Raw genomic sequence first — 21,077 nt, forward strand, 5'->3', positions numbered from 1 at the left:
CTGTTGTGGAAAATATTGACCCAACCTTGGAGGTCCCCCAAAAAGAATCTCGTATGGTGTGAGTTTAGTGGGACCCCTTGGAGTGTTTCTGACTGAGTATAAGGCAATGGGCAAAATGTCTGTCCAAGGAAGTCTGACCTCCTGACTGGCTTTCAGTATTTTATTTTTCAAGGTGCCATTCAATCTTTCTACTTTCCCACTGCTCTGGGGGTGATATGGAGTATGTAAACCCAAATCCACTCCCACCAATGTCCATAGTTCCTTAGTCAGTGCTGCAGTGAACGCAGGTCCTTGGTCACTCTCAATTACCTCTGGGACCCCATATCTGCATAATACTTCAGTCATCAGTCTCTTAACAGTCACTCTGGCAGTCATGTTTGTTACTGGATAGGCTTCGGGCCATCCTGAGAACATGTCAGTCACTACCAGCACATACTCGTACTTCCCTACTTTTGGCATTTGAATGTGTTCAATCTAAATCCTCTGAAAGGGATAGAGTGGTTTAGCCAAATGTTTCTGAGTAACTTTCTGAGGCGGTGCTGGATTGCATGTTGCACACACAAGGCAGGACTTGCAATATTTTTGGGTGACAGTAGAGATTCCAGGTGCCATATAAGTCTTCCAAATTAGGTCATTCATCTGATTCTTGCCTCTGTGGGTGATACCGTGTGCCCATTCTGTCACCAAGGGGTACAGATTACGGGGTAGACAGAGCTCTTTGTTCACCCTCCAGACTCCATCTTCATCCTTTTTTAGCTCCTCCTTCTTGCCATGACTTCTTTTCATCATCTGTCTTGATGTAGATGGATAATCCTCAAGAGAGAGCATTTAGGCCCTTCTTCAGTGTCTTGTGACACGTACATCGCTGCTTTCTCTTTCCCAAATGGATCCGCAGCATAGGTTTTTGCTGTTTTGCAGCAAAGAAGTTCCCCCTTGCTTCTGGAGAATCCAGTCTCCCGTGAGCTTTGATCTTGATCACTGCAACCTTTGAAGGTAGATCCAGAGTGACCACAAGTTCTTGCATGGTAGCAGCATGTTTTACAGGAGTTCCACTGGACGTTAGGTATCCTCTGGGTGCCCAGATACTGCCGAAGTCATGAGCCACTCCGAAAGCGTATCTTGAATACGTGTAGATATTGACCATCTTCTCCGTCGCTTCCTGACAAGCCAACGTCAAAGCCTTAAGTTCCGCTTCTTGTGCAGAAATGTGCGGTGGTAGGGATCTGGCTGAGATGACCTGGTCATGTGTAACCACGGCATATCCCTTATGGAACCTTCCTGTTTCATCTGCAAATCTGGAACCATCAGTGAAGAACGTCAGGTCAGCATGTGGGAGTGAGTCTTCAGACACGTTTTTCTTGGAGGCTGCTTCTTCCTGCATTTGTTCGAGACAGTCATGATCCTCTGAGTGTGTAGAAGCATCTTCTCCGAGAGCATCAGTATCATCATCCACATCCCCCCTGGAAAGAGGAAGCAGCGTGGACGGGTTGAGGATGGTGCAGCGGACAAGAGTGACATTATCCGGAATCAAGAGCGAACATTGGAGTCTCATATGACGCTGCACCAACAGATATTTAGGTTACAAGAATACCAATTATGTCATGTGGAGCCATTAAGAGAACTGGATGTCTTCAGATGATATCAGAATTTGGGATTCCAAGAGCTGGTGCAGACTGTATGGCCTGTTTAAGAGCGTAGAAAGCTTCCACGGATTTGGTACATAGTGGAAACGCTGACGTCTTGAGGTCATCAATGCCTGCATCAGCTTGGAGGCATCTGGAATCCATTGGCGACAATAAGTGATAGGTCAGCCAGCTCATCCGAGGCCCATGTCTTAGGTTCTTGGCAGAACTCAACACCAGAGTCCCATGTAGTGTCACGGGCAAGTGAGGCATCATTGAACGCGATTTCCATAACAGGCCAATATGCATCGCCTGCTTTAAAATTTGCCAGGGTAATGAGATCTTGCCATGTGGTTGAGTAAGTACTTTGGATTTGAAGCATGCTTCTGTAGAAAGGCATCAGCTGTTTTTCTGGATCTGGAAGTTGGTTCAACAGAGTAGCAGCTTGCTGGGGTGTAAACTTGACGTAGAGGGTGGGCTCCTCAGATATGAGCATTGGCACTGTTGGTGGTGGCACCTGAGGCGGAAGGAAGAGATGGCAGCGGGAGTACAGATGTAATCACTTGTGTATGAGGAGCAGGAAGAGGTAACAGTCTTGGAATGAGGGGCTCTATTTAGGCAGCTCCAGTATCATGGTGTGGGATCCAGGTGACACAGGCAGTCTTAAAAGCTTTAACAGTCCTGTCCTCATTAATGCGAGTTATTGCTGCACGCAGTTGTTGAGCACTAACGTCTGGATGAATAGGGTCATAAGTAGGGGTCACAGCGTGTATGATCATTCTACACGGGAGATTGCCAGCTTTAGTCACCGCTATGTCCCCAACAGCTATCTGAACATGTGACTCAACAATGATTTGACAGTCAGCTTGAATAGTCGCCCCTCCTGCTTCCACTATAGCCCTAGCTACACCTCCATTGTGCTCTAACCAAGAATTGGAAGCATTAACAATAGCATCTGTCTCCATTGTTGTTATGTCACCCTTTCTCACCACTAACAAGGGTCCCTCAGGAAGTTCTTTTTCAAAAATAGGTTGCCAACATTCCCTCCCCTTTGTGCTTCCTGTGCTATTGGTATCCTCCTCCCAGATTGAGCCCCCCCTTGATACAGTCGCCACCGTCCCATACAGGTGTGCGCTTGGCTGCGAGACAGCCTGTGAGGTACCGGGTACAGGGTTAGGTAGACTGTGTGAGAGTGCTGTTGTAGTAGAAGCATTGGGAGGAGAGCATCTCATGTGGGTGTGCAGCTAAATTGGCAGTGGAAGTGACAGTAGAAAGGGTCGGTGCCGGGGACAATCCAGGTGGGAGGATTGCTGGTTTCACGACAGGAGTGGTAGCGGAAAGGGTCGGTGCCCCATTGGAAACCACTGAGCCAGGAAACATGGGTAAATCCTGTTCACTTCCCAAAGGAATATAGTATTGGCCGTTAGTGGTCATTACTGGGTAACAAGGATTTAGTGATGTGGTGTGTAGCCTTAGTCTGAGATGTTCACCACCAGGAGCAGCACATTTGCCATCCACAAAAATGGCTGCCGTCAGAATTACATTTGCCATCCACAAAATGTCTGCCGTCAGAATTAACACATTTGCCATCCACAAAATGGCCGCAGTTAGAATTAACACTTTTGCCATCCACAAAATGGCGGCCGTTAGAATTAACACTTTTGCCATCCACAAAATGGCTGCCGCAAGAGTTACATTTCCATCCACAAAATGGCCGCCGTTAGCATTAACACTTTTGCCATCCACAAAATGGCTGCTGTTAGCATTAACACATTTGCCTTCCACAAAATGGCTGGCGTTAGAATTAACACTTTTGCCATCCACAAAATGGCTGCTTTTAGCATCAACACATTTGCCATCCACAAAATGGCTGCCGTTAGAATTAACACTTTTCACAAAAATGGCTGCCGTTAGAATTACATTTGCCATCCACAAAATGGCTGCTGTCAGAATTACATTTGCCATCCACAAAATGGCTGCCGTTAGCATCAACACATTTGCCATCCACAAAATGGCTGCTGTCAGAATTACATTTGCCATCCACAAAATGGCTGCTATTAGAATTAGCACTTTTGCCATCCACAAAATGGCTGCCGTCAGCATTAACACATTTGCCATCCACAAAATGGCTGCCGTTAGAATTACATTTGCCATCCTCAAAATGGCTGTCGTTAGAATTAACACTTTTGCCATCCACAAAATGGCTGCCGGCAGCATTAACACATTTGCCATCCACAAAATGGCTGCTGCCAGCATTAACACTTTTGCCATCCACAAAATGGCTGCTGCCAGCATTAACACATTTGCCATCCACAAAATGGCTGCTGTTACAATTAGCACTTTTACCATCCACAAAATGGCTGCCATTAGCATTAACACTTTTGCCATCCACAAAATGGCTGCCGCCAGCATTAACACATTTGCCATCCACAAAATGGCTGCTGCAAGCATTAGCACATTTGCCATCCACAAATAGGCTGCCGTTAGAATTAACACTTTTGCCATCCACAAAATGGCTGCTGTCAGAATTAGCACTTTTGCCATCCACAAAATGGCTGCTGCCAGCATTAACACATTTGCCATCCACAAAATGGCTGCTTCTAGCATTAACACATTTGCCATCCACAAAATGGCTGCTGCCAGCATTACATTTGCCATCCACAAAATGGCTGCCGTTAGAATTAGCACATTTGCAATCAACAAAATGGCTGCTATTACAATTAACACATTTGCCATCATCAAAATGGCCATTACATTTAGCACATGGCTCTGGGCCACCATTATACGGTGGTGGCCGCTCACAGGATATATTTTTGTAATACACATAAGTCAAAACTCTACCCTTTTTATTCCTTTCCTCCTCTACCCAATTTTCTTTATACAAACTTTCAGAGACTCTTTCCCGCGCCCTAGCAGTAGACAACAATCCATTATCTTCTAGGATACCTCTTTTTTTTTTTTTTGTTGCTAAGACAATCTTCCAGTCCAGAAGCTGTAACCTCCCCCTTCAGGCATTCCACACAACTTCCACTAATGTACACGAGTCTAACTTGCCATCTGAATTTGGCTTAGTGCCAATATGGCAGAACTGCATTAATTTCTCCATCTTTCTATAGATATATATAGATATATATATATCTCTATCAAGATAACAAACACCAAACAAACAATAAGACGGGGAGATGACTCAAACCTGAGATTCTAAAGGGAACTGAGTCTGCAGTACTCAGTTCCTATTCCTTCTTGTCACGTGGTCCCTGTCTGACTTCCGTGTTCCGTACTTTACAAACCAATTATTCCCTACTTATCAAATTGCTCCCTAAATTACCAGGCCCTGTGCAGAGTCAATTCACTCAATGTCACAAGGCAAAACTATAAATTTAATTGGCTCGAACTGAGTCATCTCACTCAAAGTTTAACGGGCCGCTACACAATTTATTAGGTGCCGAACTGAGTCATCTCACTCCAAGTTTAACGGGCCCCTCCTAGGCCGAGTCATTTCACTCAAGGTCGTAGTCTCTCCTATACAGAACTGAAAATCGTCTCACAGGCGACAACCGTGGACTGTACCACAGAAATTTTTTTTTTCCAAAACTTGCTTTCCTTTTCTAACACTTGCTTTCCTTTTCTAAGGCTTGCTTTCCTTTTCTAACACTTGCTCATCTCCCCTCTTCACAACACGTAACAGGCAGTAGGCAACTAAAATATGTGACGGTTCTTGCAATTAAATGACCAGCAGCGGAGAGACCCTTTCTGCCGTCCTACAGATACCAAGAAAACCGGACACGGTCAGGCAATCTGCACAGGATACCCCGAAGGACACAGGTAAATACTACAGATTATATAAAAATCAGCAGACTTACCGCATTCTGATAAGGAGGTGATCAGTCTCCAGGTTCGGGGTATTCAGTGCATCCTGCCGTTCAACTCGCCGGTCCTCAGGGTCTCAGGGCTCTTCCTCTGCTGGCCCCAGGTTGGGCGGCCAAATATGTTGGGTTGAACAATTAATAAAATGTTCAATTCTCTAGTTGCCTACTCCTGGCCTAATGGATATTGATCATGTGCGCACTAAAGAAATACACCGGACACAGTCAGATGTAACTCTCCTTGATCAATCTGTGGCTCAGCTCCAAGAAGGACTTTTTATTAGTCAGACACAAGTTTATATAGTTTCTGTAAGGGGGCTTGGTTAGCTCTAAAATGGGAGTGATCGGATGTATTCCATTGGTTAGTGGGTTGGGCAATGAACAAGTCCATGGGCGGATCCATGAGGTCATCAGGGTGGGTTGGTCCATGAGGTCATCAGGGTGGGCGTCACTGTGGGTGGATCCATGAGGTCATCAGGGTGGGCGTCATCTTGGATACTAGCACACGGTCTGCTGATACAGGAAATGGCAGCCATCTTTAGGGTCTCATTGATCATCTTGGATATCAGCACATTGTGTACTGATAGAGGAAATGGCAGCCATCTTTAGGGTCTCACTTTGATCTGAGGAAACTTATGTAAGGTAAAACAGTACATGTTATGGGTTGCTTCTCTCAATTACCTTATGTCTTATGTGTTGAGGTTAATTAAGTATTTGATCTTATGGCTCTCCTCAACAAGAATATTTTATAGTGGATACACCGGTTATACCGGTACTATATGTGTTACCTAAAATCCACAAGGATTTGTTCAACCCCCCGGGAGACCGGTTGTATCAGGGAGGGGCTCCTTGTTTAACAAAACTGCTATCTTCTTGAATCGTGTACTACGTACATATGGTGTGTCAGCAAGATCATATATTCGTGATACTAATGATTTTCTGAATAAACTTGATGAGGTGACCGTGACTGAGTCTACCATTTTGGCGTCACTCGATGTTGTATCACTATACACATCGATTGAACATGACAAAGGTCTTGAGGCTGTATCATGTGCGCTATCGGGCTCTGACGTGGCCCCGGAGTGTGCACGGCTTGTCCTCACACTGCTGGAGCTCATCCTCAGGATTAACTATTTCCTCTTTGGGGATGAGTTCTACTTGCAGTTGAGAGGTACTGCCATGGGGTCCAATGTGGCCCCAACGTATGCCAACATCTACATGGCGGTGTTTGAGGACAGGCACGTGTACAGTTCCTTCCTCTGGCGCCACGTCAGAGCCTGGTGGTGCTACATTGATGATATTTTTCTAATTTGGGATGGGTCCTTGGCAGAATTGGATGAATTCCATAGAGATCTTAATGAAGTGAATTTGGAGTTACAATTCACCTTAACACACTCCACTACTCAACTCCAGTTCTTGGATACTCTAGTATACAAAGATGGTGACAAGCTTAAGACAGATATCTTTGTAAAGGACACTGATAGGAATGGTTTGCTGTTATTTGATAGCAACCATTCACGTAAGATGGTCAACTCTTTACCTTGGAGTCAACTTTTGAGGGTTCGGAGAATAGTGTCGGATGACACTATAGTTGACAAAAGACTGTAGGAAATGTGTTATAAATTTGTGACTAGAGGTTATCCAAAGAAGGAGTTGAGTAGATTTAGTTTAAAGGCCCGGAATTTATCACGAGATTCTATTCGTAAGAGGGTTCCCTCGAAATGTACTTTTGATCATATCCCATTTGTGTCAATGTATAATTCAGCTAGCGGGCAGGTTGACAGGATTTTGAAGAAATATTGGTCAGGTTTACGACGTGGTTTACCATCAATCCCAGCATTTGAAAATTTCCCTATGATGTCGTATCGAAGGGGGCGCAATCTGGGTGACAGTTTGGTCAAATCTGATGTTGGGTCATCCAAAATTTCAATTCAGCAGACTTTGAGCACACCCCGGAATGGAAATTTTCCATATCTGGGTTGTGCTAGCTGCAAAAATATGCTTAAAGGAGAGTTTTTCCATCATCCCCATACGGGCAAAAAAATCTTTTTGAAAGAACGGTATACTTGCACTTCGAGTTTCGTTATCTACATGATTATGTGCCCGTGCGGGTTGGTATATGTGGGTGAGACCAAAACGGAAGTGAAGGCCCGTATTAGCAAACACAAAAGCACTATTCGGACTGGACTCACTGATTTGCTGATCCCCAAACACTTTGTGGATAATAAACATTCAGTAAACCAGCTGCGCTTTAGGGTAATTGACAGTGTCCCAGTATTAAGAAGAGGAGGAGATAGGTTATTACTACTTAGAAAAAAGGAGATGAGATGGATATATACATTGGGGTCATTACAACCCAAGGGTTTAAATTTGGATTTTAATTTACAGGTATGCATCCCCAAATAACCTTATTTCCCTCTTTTGATATTGCTTATTCATCAGTATCTTTGGTTTTAATGTACTTTTTACTATGTGTGTTTTACATGTTGTTTTATTTTTCCAGATATAGGTGATTGATGTGGCAGTTGGTGGAGTTTCTTTTGAAAATGTCATTAAGTCCTTTCTTGACTGCTTTGGAAATGAATAATATAGGGTTGTGGTATATATGCCGTTGAACCATTGTCTCCCGACTGCCCCATTATTTAAGTTTAGTATTATTGTGGGTTTTCTTTAGTTGTTTTTTGTAAATTATCTGTTTAGAGCAATAAGTTATGACGGACCTATTGATGTTAGTTATATTGGCGTCTTGGTAACTCTATCGATGACTATATTGTTTTTTTTTTTTCTCCATTAGCGTCACCTTGGTAACCTACTGGGGTCGCGGTCTCGCGAGTCCGCTGTCTGATGGGTTGCGCATGCGTTATGACTGAGCGCGCCCGGGTCGCGGTCTGACGATAAGGGTGAGTCGGCTCTATGGCCTGCCTACGCTCCTATGCTGCGACTGGTGCTGTGGGGGTGCGTCATCGCTGGGCGCACCTATGCCGCGGTCATGTGGTGTGGGTGGGTCCTTGCGGTGGCGCGCCTGCGCTCCTTCACTGCGGCCGGTGCCATGGGAGTTTTGGACGCGCCGGTGCTGGGCGCACCCCGGTCACGGTCATGTGATGTGGGCGTGACCGGTTTGTTGCGCGTGCGCTCTCATCGGGCGCTTCTTGGGAGATCTGCGACCCGGTGGGTGAACAGGTGGTTGACGCGGAGTTATGACATAGGTACGGATGTACTTTGTTAATTGTTCTTCGATTGGGTATCTGTGCCATTTTCCAATGTGTGTGGGGATGTGATTGGCTGTCTTCATTTCTGGCGCCGCTCTCTTGGACACACCGGATTGGCTTGGAAGACTAATACAGGAGTTCTATTATTGGTGGAGTGTTGCCATGGAGATGATGACGCTGGATTTTGATTCGCTCAATAGAACATAAACATGTTATCAACTTTGTATTCTGAAATGATTTCACAATTATCTGTATTGTGGGTGTTTTTTTATAGATCACTATTGATTCTTTATGTATCTGATGTGTGTTATGTATTGTATTTTTATTAAAGTTAGCAGCTGGATAGTGATTGGTGCCCTGTGTCGTTCACGCTATTTAAGCTGACATTTTGTACCTTTGTATATGCTTGAAAAAGACCAGATTCTGGTCGAAACGTGGCTGTTTCATGGCGCAATAAACTGCTTTTTTGATACTAGCCTCCAACCCGATTACCAGCTAGATTAACCCCGGACAACCTGGATAAAGTCTAGCCGACGCCACTGAGCGTATAGTGGACGAATGTGGAATTACCGTTGTCTGTCAGACGCCCTAGTGTGAATAGCGTCTGACACGACAGTACCCCACCTTCTACGAGGGACCTCACGACCTATAGGACCCGGCTTGTCCGGATGGCGGCGGTGAAACATACTGACCAGCCGGTCCGCATGTATGTCCGAAGCTGGTACCCAAGACCTCTCCTCCGGCGCATAACCACGCCAGTGTACCAGGTACTGTAATGTGCGACGCACTATATGAGAGTCAACCACCTTGGAGACTTCAAACTCCAAATTGCCATCCACCAAGACTGGAGGTGGCATCGGTGCCGCGTCCACGGAACCCACCACCTTCTTTAAAAGAGATCTGTGAAACACTTTGTGTATTTTATATACAGTAGGAAGCTCCAATCGGTAGGCTACCGGGTTAATGATGGCGGCGACGCTAAATGGACCAATAAACCTTGGACCCAATTTCAGGGATGGTACTTTGAGTTTTATGTTCTTTGTGGACAACTACACCCAATCACCCACACTCTGGTCCGGACCTGGCACACGTCTACTGTCAGCCACTCATTTGTACCTTGCACCCACGATCAGCAAATGTGGTTTCACTCTCCTCCAAAAGAATGACAGTTGTGCTCCTAGCTGGTCCTCCTCCGGAACGCCAGCAGAGCCACCCTGACGCAGAGTACAAAATTGAGGATGGTTCCCGTAAACACAAAAGAACGGGGACTCCCCAGACGATTCGTGGCGGTGATTATTAATGGCAAACTCAGCCAAAGGAAGGAACGTCGACCACTCCTCATGGTTGTCAGAAACAAAGCAGCATAAGTACTGCTCCAAATTTTGGTTCATACGCTCGGTCTGACCATTTGACTGAGGATGAAATGCCAAAGAATGCGACAACTTGATCCCCAGCTGTGAGCAAAATGCTTTCCAAAACTTTGCCACAAACTGAGTACCCCTATCCGACACTATGTCAGACGGGACCCCGTGAAGTCTGACCACCTCCTGCACAAAAACCTGAGCCAGAGTCTTCGCGTTAGGCAACGAAGGCAAGGACACAAAGTGCGACATCTTTGAGAACCGATCAACAAGCATCAAGATGACCGTGTTCCCAGCTGAGGAGGGCAGGTCTGTAATAAAATCCATGGAGATCTCCGTCCATGGCCTACTGGGTACCCCTAGAGGATGTAATGTGCCAGCAGGATGGGAGCGAGGCGTCTTAGCCCTAGCACACGTGGTACATGCTGATACGTACGAGACCACGTCCTGTCAGATTTTGGGCCACCAAAACTGACGCGACACCAACTCCAAGGTACCCCTAACCCCTGGATGGCCAGCCAGAACAGCATCATGATGCTCACCCAACACCTTTAGGCGAAGATGGAGCGGTCCAAATGATTTGTTAATGGGAAGCTCTGGTGGTACTTCCTCCTGAGCCTCCGTAATCTCAGCCTCAACCTCTGTCGTGAGAGCCGAGACCACTACACCCTTTTGGAGGATGGGTACCGGATCTTCCCGAGGTTCTCCCCCTGGAAAACACCTAGATAAAGCATCTGCCTTAGTATTCTTAGACCCCGGTCGGTACGTAACAAAAAAGTTGAATCGCGTGAAAAACAATGCCCAGCGAGCCTGCCTGGGGGACAGACGCTTGGCTGACTCTAAATAAAGCAGATTTTTATGGTCGGTGATAACTGTAACCTGGTGGACCGACCCCTCCAAGAAGTGTTGCCATTCCTCAAAAGCCAACTTGATAGCCAACAACTCCCTGTTGCCGATATCGTAGTTACGTTCGGCGGGCGACAGCTTCTTGGTAAAGTAGGCGCATGGACGCAACTCGCCCAAGGATGAGCCTTGTGACAGCACCGCCCCCACTCCGACCTCAGACGCATCGACTTCCACGGTAAATGGTTTTGATATGTCCGGTTGCACCAGAATGGGGGCCGAAGCAAAACTATTCTTCAGAAATTTGAACGCGCGCACAGCAGCCTCAGGCCAGGCGGAGAAATTGGTACCCTTTTTCGTCATGCTAGTAAGCGGTTTAGCAATGGTAGAAAAATCTTTGATAAATTTTCTATAATAATTAGAAAATCCAAGGAACCGCTGGAGTGCTTTTAGGTTATCAGGCCGTTCCCAATGCAGCACCGCTTGCACGTTAGCGGTGTCCATTTTAAACCCTGAAGCAGACACAATATAACCCAAGAAAGGCAACTCCTGAACCAAAAAAACACATTTCTCCAGTATTGCATAGAGCTTATTTTCTCTGAGTAGCTGTAACACCTGCCTCACATGCTCTAAATGAGTATCACGGTCGCATGAATAAATGAGAATGTCATCTAGGTACACAATAACGATTTTCCCCAGTACATGCGAGAACACATCATTTATGAAATTTTGAAATACAGCAGGTGCGTTTGTCAACCCAAATGGCATCACCAAATTTTCAAAATGACCCTCAGGAGTATTAAAAGCTGTCTTCCACTCATCACCTTGACGGACTCTTATGAGGTGGTACGCCCCCCTGAGGTCAAGCTTGGAAAACCACTTAGCACCAGCCACCTGGTTGAACAAATCAGGTATCAGTGGCATAGGGTATGGATCACGGACCGTAATCTGGTTTAACTCCCTGAAATCCAGACACGGGCGTAGTCCGCCATCTTTCTTCTTAACGAAGAAGAACCCCGCTGCCACCGGCGAGGACGAAGGCCTGATGTGCCCTTTGCTCAAACTCTCAGCAATGTAGTCTTTTAAAGCTTGCCTCTCAGGACCAGAGATGTTAAACATCCTAGCTTTCGGCAATTTGGCCCCTGGTTTAAACCTAATAGTACAGTCATAGGATCGATGTGGTGGCAATTCTGAGCAACCCTTCTCAGAGAACACATCTGCGAAATCCATCAGTGACTCAGGAATGCTAGGAGTCACAGCGGAAACACATGTGGCCAGGCAATTCTCCTGGCAGAATCCTCTCCACTGAATTATGTCCTGAGTTTTCCAGTCAATCACCGGGTTGTGCATAGTAACATAGTAACATAGTATCATAGTTAGTAAGGCCGAAAAAAGACATTTGTCCATCCAGTTCAGCCTATATTCCATCATAATAAATCCCCAGATCTACGTCCTTCTACAGAACCTAATAATTGTATGATACAATATTGTTCTGCTCCAGGAAGACATCCAGGCCTCTCTTGAACCCCTCGACTGAGTTCGCCATCACCACCTCCTCAGGCAAGCAATTCCAGATTCTCACTGCCCTAACAGTAAAGAATCCTCTTCTATGTTGGTGGAAAAACCTTCTCTCCTCCAGACGCAAAGAATGCCCCCTTATGCCCATCACCTTCCTTGCTATAAACAGATCCTCAGCGAGATATTTGTATTGTCCCCTTATATACTTATACATGGTTATTAGATCGCCCCTCAGTCGTCTTTTTTCTAGACTAAATAATCCTAATTTCGCTAATCTATCTGGGTATTGTAGTTCTCCCATCCCCTTTATTAATTTTGTTGCCCTCCTTTGTACTCTCTCTAGTTCCATTATATCCTTCCTGAGCACCGGTGCCCAAAACTGGACACAGTACTCCATGTGCGGTCTAACTAGGGATTTGTACAGAGGCAGTATAATGCTCTCATCATGTGTATCCAGACCTCTTTTAATGCATCCCATGATCCTGTTTGCCTTGGCAGCTGCTGCCTGGCACTGGCTGCATCAGGTAAGTTTATCATTAACTAAGATCCCCAAGTCCTTCTCCCTGTCAGATTTACCCAGTGGTTTCCCGTTCAGTGTGTAATGGTGATATTGATTCCTTCTTCCCATGTGTATAACCTTACATTTCTCATTGTTAAACCTCATCTGCCACATTTCAGCCCAAGTTTCCAACTTATCCAGATCCATCTGTAGCAGAATACTATCTTCTCTTGTATTGACTGCTTTACATAGTTTTGTATCATCTGCAAATATCAATATTTTACTGTGTAAACCTTCTACCAGATCATTAATGAATATGTTGAAGAGAACAGGCCCCAATACCGACCCCTGCGGTACCCCACTGGTCACAGCGACCCAGTTAGAGACTATACCATTTATAACCACCCTCTGCTTTCTATCACTAAGCCAGTTACTAACCCATTTACACACATTTTCCCCCAGACCAAGCATTCTCATTTTGTGTACCAACCTCTTGTGCGGCACGGTATCAAACGCTTTGGAAAAATCGAGATATACCACGTCCAATGACTCACCGTGGTCCAGCCTATAGCTTACCTCTTCATAAAAACTGATTAGATTGGTTTGACAGGAGCGATTTCTCATAAACCCATGCTGATATGGAGTTAAACAGTTATTCTCATTGAGATAATCCAGAATAACATCCTTCAGAAACCCTTCAAATATTTTACCAACAGTAGAGGTTAGACTTACGGGCCTATAATTTCCAGGTCCATAGACAACCAAGGAAAACCCAGAACCATTTGAGCAGGAAGATTACTGAGCACCCTACATGTAACTTGCTCAGAATGTAGGACCCCAATGTGGAGTTTAACCTCAGCCACAAACTCAGTAATCTCCCCCTGTGGGAGTGGAGTAGCATTGATGGTGACCACCCGGATAGGATGAGACAGTTTTTCAACCGAGAACCCGGCCGTGCACGCAAACTCCTCATCAATGAGATTAGTGGCTGACCCACTATCCACAAAAACAGTGATTGACAGCTCTCTGCCAGCGACCATAACTCTAGCAGGAAGCATACATTGAGAGACCACCATGGAGGATATGCATAAGCTCAGATTGGCCTCCTCCACACCCTCTGAGCTTAGTAGTTTTCCGCCATTGCGCTTTTCTTAGAAAAGAGAGGACAAGCATTAACATAATGCCCTTTTTTACCACAGCAAAAACAGACTCCCTGCTTCCTGAGTGAGGGGGCTCGACGATGTGACACCCCTGCAATTTGCATAGGCTCCGTGGGCTCACCTGCAGCAACCTCACGTGCACCTACGCCCTCCCCCATAAGCGGCGTCTCTTGCAGCCCCTGACGCAAACGGCGATCAATGCGGACAACAAGACTCATGGCAGACTCTAGAGAAGCAGGAGTCTCATACATCAGGAGGGCTTGTTTAACCCTTCTCGAAACTCCATGTACAAACTGACTCGGCAGCGCCGGGTCATTCCATTGTTTGTCCACCGCCCAGCGGCGAAATTCAGAACAGTAATCCTCCGCCATTCGCTCCCCCTGGTGGAGAGCACGTATTTTAGATTCTGCTAGAGCCAATCTGTCAGGATCATCATATATGAGCCCAAGAGCAGAAAAAAAAATCTCCACTGAGTTAAATGCAGCTGAATCAGATGGTAATGAAAATGCCCATACTTGGGGGTCTCCGTTCAGTAATGACAATACCAGGCAAACACTCTGAGCCTCATTACCTGAGGAAACCGGGCGCATACGAAAATATAATATGCAAGCTTCACGAAAAACAACAAATTTACTGCGTTCCCCAGCAAACCTCTCAGGTAAAGGAATCTTTGGCTCTGCAACTCTACCTGCAGATTCAGCATGCACTTCAGATACTACAAGACCCTGTTGCTGAACTGCCCCCTTCAACTCAGTGACCTGTAAGGACAGCGCCTCCAACTGGTGGGTTATGGAAGTCATGGGATCCATGGCATCCAAAATTTATTTAGGCCGATTATAATGTCACGGGGGTACTGGGTAGACTACAGCTGATTACCCGGGCCCCTGCGATATCCCTCAGACTAGGGAAAACCCTATCTGTCCCTCTCCCAGAATTTACACTGATGGTGTGCTTGTCTGGGCCACCAGGCCTGACCCTGACTCCTGTTTCAGTCCTATGCTGAAACCTCCACCCGCCACCCAGTAATAAGACCACACACCAACCCCTACAGAAAGCACAGACAGGGAAAACTAAAAACGCTCCCCCCCGCAGACACACAGGAAAACACTATAATGTGCACAGGACAAAACAAATACAAATATAGGAAGGAGAAATATGACAAAGGATAATACACCACCAGATACGATATTTCTTCTCCTAGACCACCACTCCAGACCGAGATCACCAGGCACAAGACACAAGCTATAATCGGCGACGCCCAAAGTCCAGAATGACTATTTAAAGGCCATGGGCGTGACCCAGCCTCCAAACCGATTACCAGCTAGATTAAACCCGGACAACCTGGATAAAGTCTAGCCGACGCCACTGAGCGTATAGTGGACGAATGTGGAATTACCGCTGTCTGTCGGACGCCCTAGTGTGAATAGCGTCCGACATGACAGCTGCGTCCAAAGCGCTGCCATTACGGACCGTGGAGACATACCCTTATACATATTTCACACTTTTCCAATCTCTCTCCTAAGAACTTTTTTTCATCAGGTACACAGAATTATAAACACTCTTGTGTGGAGGAACAAAAGACCTCTCTTTTCAAACCACCTTATGAATAGACCTAAGAAATTCGGAGGGCTCAACCTCCCTAATGTTCATGATTACTATCTAGCTATCTAATTAGATCAAGTTAGAGCATGGTGGAATGGAAATAAAACTAGTAATTGGGTTCAAATTGAATCACAAGGTGCAGCCTCTAAGAAATCTAAAAGCTCTATATAGTGCATCTTTGATTGCTCCAACTAATAAGATAGATGCTCTTCCCTCTGTGGTTTCTTCCATCTCCAGCTGGAAAGCATTCCATATAAAAGGTTGTAACACCTCAGCCGGTTATGCCCATAGCTCCACTGGAAACTTTATTACTCTTAATACCAGATCTTAATATTAAAGATTGGACAAAACGAGGCATTGTAATAGTGAAACATTTGTATGGCGGTCCTAACCTCCTCTCGTTTACTTCTTTAACCCCTTCACTGTTTGACTTTTTGAACGCCAAATTGGCTGAAATTGAGAGCAATGTTGCGTTTGAAGAGCTCCTGATGAGCCTAAACATTGGAAAACCCCCACAAGTGACCCCATTTTGGAAACTAGACCTCCTAAGGAATTTTTTTTAGATATGTGGTAAGCATAACGTTGAGTCGTGAAAATAAAATGATCTTTTAGCCCCGATTTTTTTATTTTCACAAGAGTAATAGGAGAAAATAGGCCGAAAACGTTGTTGTGCAATTTCTCCTGAGTACGCCGATACCCCATGTGTGGAGGAAAATCATTGTTTGGGCGCACTTCAGGGCTTGGAATGGAAGGAGTGACGTTTTGGATTGACTTTGATGGAATGGTCTGTGGGTATCATTTTGCGTTTGCAGAGCCCCTGATGTGTCTAAACATTGGAAATCCCCCACAAATTATCCCATTTGGAAACTAGACCTCCCAAGGAATTTATTTAGATATGTGGTGAACACTGTCAACCTCCAAGTGCCTCACAGCAAATTATAAAGTTGAGTCGTGAAAATTAAAAAAAAAAACATTTTTTCCACAAAAATTATTTTTAGCCCCGATTTTTGTATTTTCACAAGGGTAATAGGAGAAAATAGACCAAAAATGTTGTTGTGCAATTTCTCCCGAGTAAACCGATACCCCATATGTGGAGGAAAATCACTGTTTTTGTGCATGGCAGGGCTTGGAATGGAAGAAGTGACATTTTGGATTGCAGACTTTGATGGAATGGTCTGCGGGCATCATGTTGTGTTTGCAGAGCCCCTGATTTACCTAAACAGTGGAAATCCTGCACAAGTGACCCCCATTTTGGAAACTACACTCTGAAGGAATTTATCTAGAGGCATAGTTTTATAGTAATGATTATAATGCTTTTGGTTTTACTGGTGTATGAATTTATAATGTGGTGTTATGTGTAAGATGTGCGGGGTAGATCAGATTATCAAAGTGTGTTGTTTCAACAGGGTATAAACTAATTTTATTAATTAGTGGACATGTGGTATGCTTTGAAGCAATTCTTAATGCAAAGGCCAGGTTTCTCAGGGCAGGTTTCATAATGGTAAGTTGTGTTCTTTTGGATTCCCCTCTTGGAGCATACTCTGCACCGTTTTTGTAATTACATAGTTACATAGTTACATAGTTATTAAGGTTGAAGGAAGACTGTAAGTCCATCTAGTTCAACCCATAGCCTAACCTAACATGCCCTAACATGTTGATCCAGAGGAAGGCAAAAAAAAACCCATGTGGCAAAGAGTAACTCCACCATGGGGAAAAAAATTCCTTCCCGACTCCACATACGGCAATCAGACTAGTTCCCTGGATCAACGCCTTATCAAGGAATCTAGTGTATATACCCTGTAACATTATACTTTTCCAGAAAGGTATCCAGTCCCCTCTTAAATTTAATTAATGAATCACTCATTACAACATCATACGGCAGAGAGTTCCATAGTCTCACTGCTCTTACAGTAAAGAATCCGCGTCTGTTATTATGCTTAAACCTTCTTTCCTCCAGACGTAGAGGATGCCCCCTTGTCCCTGTCTCAGGTCTATGATTAAAAAGATCATCAGAAAGGTCTTTGTACTGTCCCCTCATATATTTATACATTAAAATAAGATCACCCCTTAGTCTTCGTTTTTCCAAACTAAATAGCCCCAAGTGTAATAACCTATCTTGGTATTGCAGACCCCCCAGTCCTCTAATAACCTTGGTCGCTCTTCTCTGCACCCGCTCCAGTTCAGCTATGTCTTTCTTATACACTGGAGACCAGAACTGTGCACAGTATTCTAAGTGTGGTCGAACTAGTGACTTGTATAGAGGTAAAATTATGTTCTCCTCATGAGCATCTATGCCTCTTTTAATACATCCCATTATTTTATTTGCCTTTGTAGCAGCTGCCTGACACTGGCCACTGAATATGAGTTTGTCATCCACCCATATACCCAGGTCTTTTTCATTGACGGTTTTGCCCAGAGTTTTAGAATTAAGCACATAGTTATAAATCTTATTACTTCTACCCAAGTGCATGACCTTACATTTATCCCCGTTAAAGCTCATTTGCCATTTATCAGCCCAAGCTTCTAGTTTACATAAATCATCCTGTAATATAAAATTGTCCTCCCCTGTATTGATTACCCTGCAGAGTTTAGTGTCATCTGCAAATATTGAAATTCTACTCTGAATGCCCCCTACAAGGTCATTAATAAATATGTTAAAAAGAAGAGGGCCCAATACTGACCCCTGTGGTACCCCACTGCTAACCGCAACCCAGTCCGAGTGTGCTCCATTAATAACCACCCTTTGTTTCCTATCCCTGAGCCAGCTCTCAACCCACTTACACATATTTTCCCCTATCCCCATTACTCTCATGTTATGTAACAACCTTTTGTGTGGCACCGTATCAAAAGCTTTGGAAAAGTCCATATACACTACGTCCACTGGGTTCCCTTGGTCCAGTCCGGAACTTACCTCTTCATAGAAGCTGATCAAATTAGTCTGACATGAACGGTCCCTAGTAAACCCGTGCTGATACTGGGTCATAAGGTTATTCCTCTTCAGATACTCCAGTATAGTATCCCTTAGAATGCCCTCCAGGATTTTATCCACAGTAGAGGTTAAGCTTACTGGCCTATAATTACTGAGTTCAGTTTTTGCCCCTTTTTTGAATATTGGCACCACATTTGCTATACGCCAGTCCTGTGGTACAGACCCTGTTATTATGGAGTCTTTAAAGATTAAAAATAATGGTCTATCAATGACTGTACTTAGTTCCTGCAGTACTCGGGGGTGTATCCTGTCCGGGCCCGGAGATTTGTCAATTTTAGTTATTTTTAGACGCCGCTGTACTTCCTGCTGGGTTAAGCAGGTGACATTTAATGGGGAATTTTTATCACTAGTCATATTGGCTGCCATGGGATTTTCTTTTGTAAATACTGATGAAAAAAAGTCATTTAGCATATTGGCTTTTTCCTCATCCTCATCCACCATTTCCCCCAGATTATTTTTAAGGGGGCCAACACTGTCATTTTTTAGTTTCTTACTATTTATATAGTTAAATAATATTTTGGGATTATTTTTACTCTCTCTGGAAATGAGTCTCTCTGTCTCAATCTTTGCTGCCTTGATTTGCTTTTTACAGAATTTATTTAATTTTCTGTATTTATTTAATGCCTCCTCACTACCTACTTCCTTTAATTCTCTAAATGCTTTCTTTTTGTCCCTTATTGCGCCCCTTACAGCTCTATTTAGCCATATTGGTTTCCTCCTATTTCTAGTATGTTTATTCCCATACGGTATATACTGTGCACAGGTCCTATCCAGGACGCTAATAAACGTCTCCCATTTTCTTTGTGTATTTTTGTGTCTCAGGATATCGTCCCAGTTAATTGCACCAAGATCCTCTCTCATCCGTTGGAAATTTGCCCTCCTGAAGTTTAGTGTCCTTGTCACCCCCCTACTACCCATCTTATTAAAGGTTACATGAAAACTTATTATTTTGTGATCACTATTCCCCAAGTGACCCCCAACCCTTATATTTGATATGCGGTCTGGCCTGTTGGTTAATATTAGGTCTAGCAGTGCCCGCCTCCTTGTTGGGTCCTGAACCAGTTGTGAAAGGTAATTGTCTCTCATAGTTGTCAAAAACCGATTACCTTTGCTGGAACTGCAGGTTTCTGTTCCCCAATCTATTTCAGGGTAGTTGAAGTCCCCCATAATAATGACTTCTCCTTGAGTCGCAGCTTCATCTATTTGCTTTACGAGGATATTCTCCATTGCTTCCATTATTTTTGGAGATTTATAACAAATCCCTATCAGTAATTTATTATTTTTTCCCCCTCCCCTTATCTCCACCCACAGGGACTCTACATTTTCATTAAATTCACGTATATTATCACGCAGGATGGGTTTTAAGGTCGATTTTACATACAGACACACCCCTCCCCCTCGCTTATCTGTACGGTCATTTCTGAACAGGCTATAGCCCTGCAAGTTAACAGCCCAGTCATGGCTGTCATCCAGCCACGTCTCGGATATCCCCACCATGTCATAATTATGCTCCAACAACATTAGTTCTAATTCATCCATTTTGTTGGCGAGGCTTCTGGCATTAGTATACATGCACTTGATGTTACTCTCTGTACCTCTATTCTTTCTTAAATTACTAACTGTTCTAACCCCACCCCCCATGCCACCACCACCCCCAACTTCCTTATTTGTGCCCAGGTCTCTATCTGCACTATCTTCCCCTCCTATAAAATGAATACCCTCCCCCCCAATCCCTAGTTTAAACACTCCTCCAACCTTCTAACCATTTTCTCCCCCAGCACAGCTGCCCCTTCCCCATTGAGGTGCAGCCCGTCCCTAGCGTAGAGCCTGTAGCCAACTGAGAAGTCGGCCCAGTTCTGCATGAACCCAAACCCCTCCTTCCTACACCAATTCTTGAGCCACTTATTAACCTCCCTAATCTCCCGTTGCCTCTCTGGCGTGGCACGTGGTACAGGCAGTATTTCGGAAAATACCACGTTGGAGGTCCTTGCTTTCAGCTTGCAGCCTAATTCCCTGAAATCATCTTTAAGGACCTTCCACCTACCTCTAACTTTGTCATTTGTGCCAATGTGCACCATGACCGCTGGGTCCTCACCAGCCCCTCCCAGTAATCTGTCCACCCGATCAGCGATGTGTCGGACTCGAGCGCCAGGTAGGCAGCACACCGTCCGACGATCCCTGTCTTTGTCCTGTCCTCGCTGTTTGGGGAACCTGTCCTGGGAAATGTTTACCTGGGACAATACAGGCACTATCAGTTTCAGAAGTGCTGGGACCCTCACCTTTCTGAGTGCCAAACAGTAAAGTCTTGATGACTACCTACTGAAACTGAAGGAAGGTCCCTGTATTGCCTACAGATCGGGACAGCACAAAAGCATTGTACAGTGCCAGCTGTACAATGTGCATGGCCA

Source organism: Ranitomeya variabilis, chromosome 8 (genome assembly GCF_051348905.1).
Source record: "Ranitomeya variabilis isolate aRanVar5 chromosome 8, aRanVar5.hap1, whole genome shotgun sequence".
Classification (NCBI taxonomy): domain Eukaryota; kingdom Metazoa; phylum Chordata; class Amphibia; order Anura; family Dendrobatidae; genus Ranitomeya; species Ranitomeya variabilis.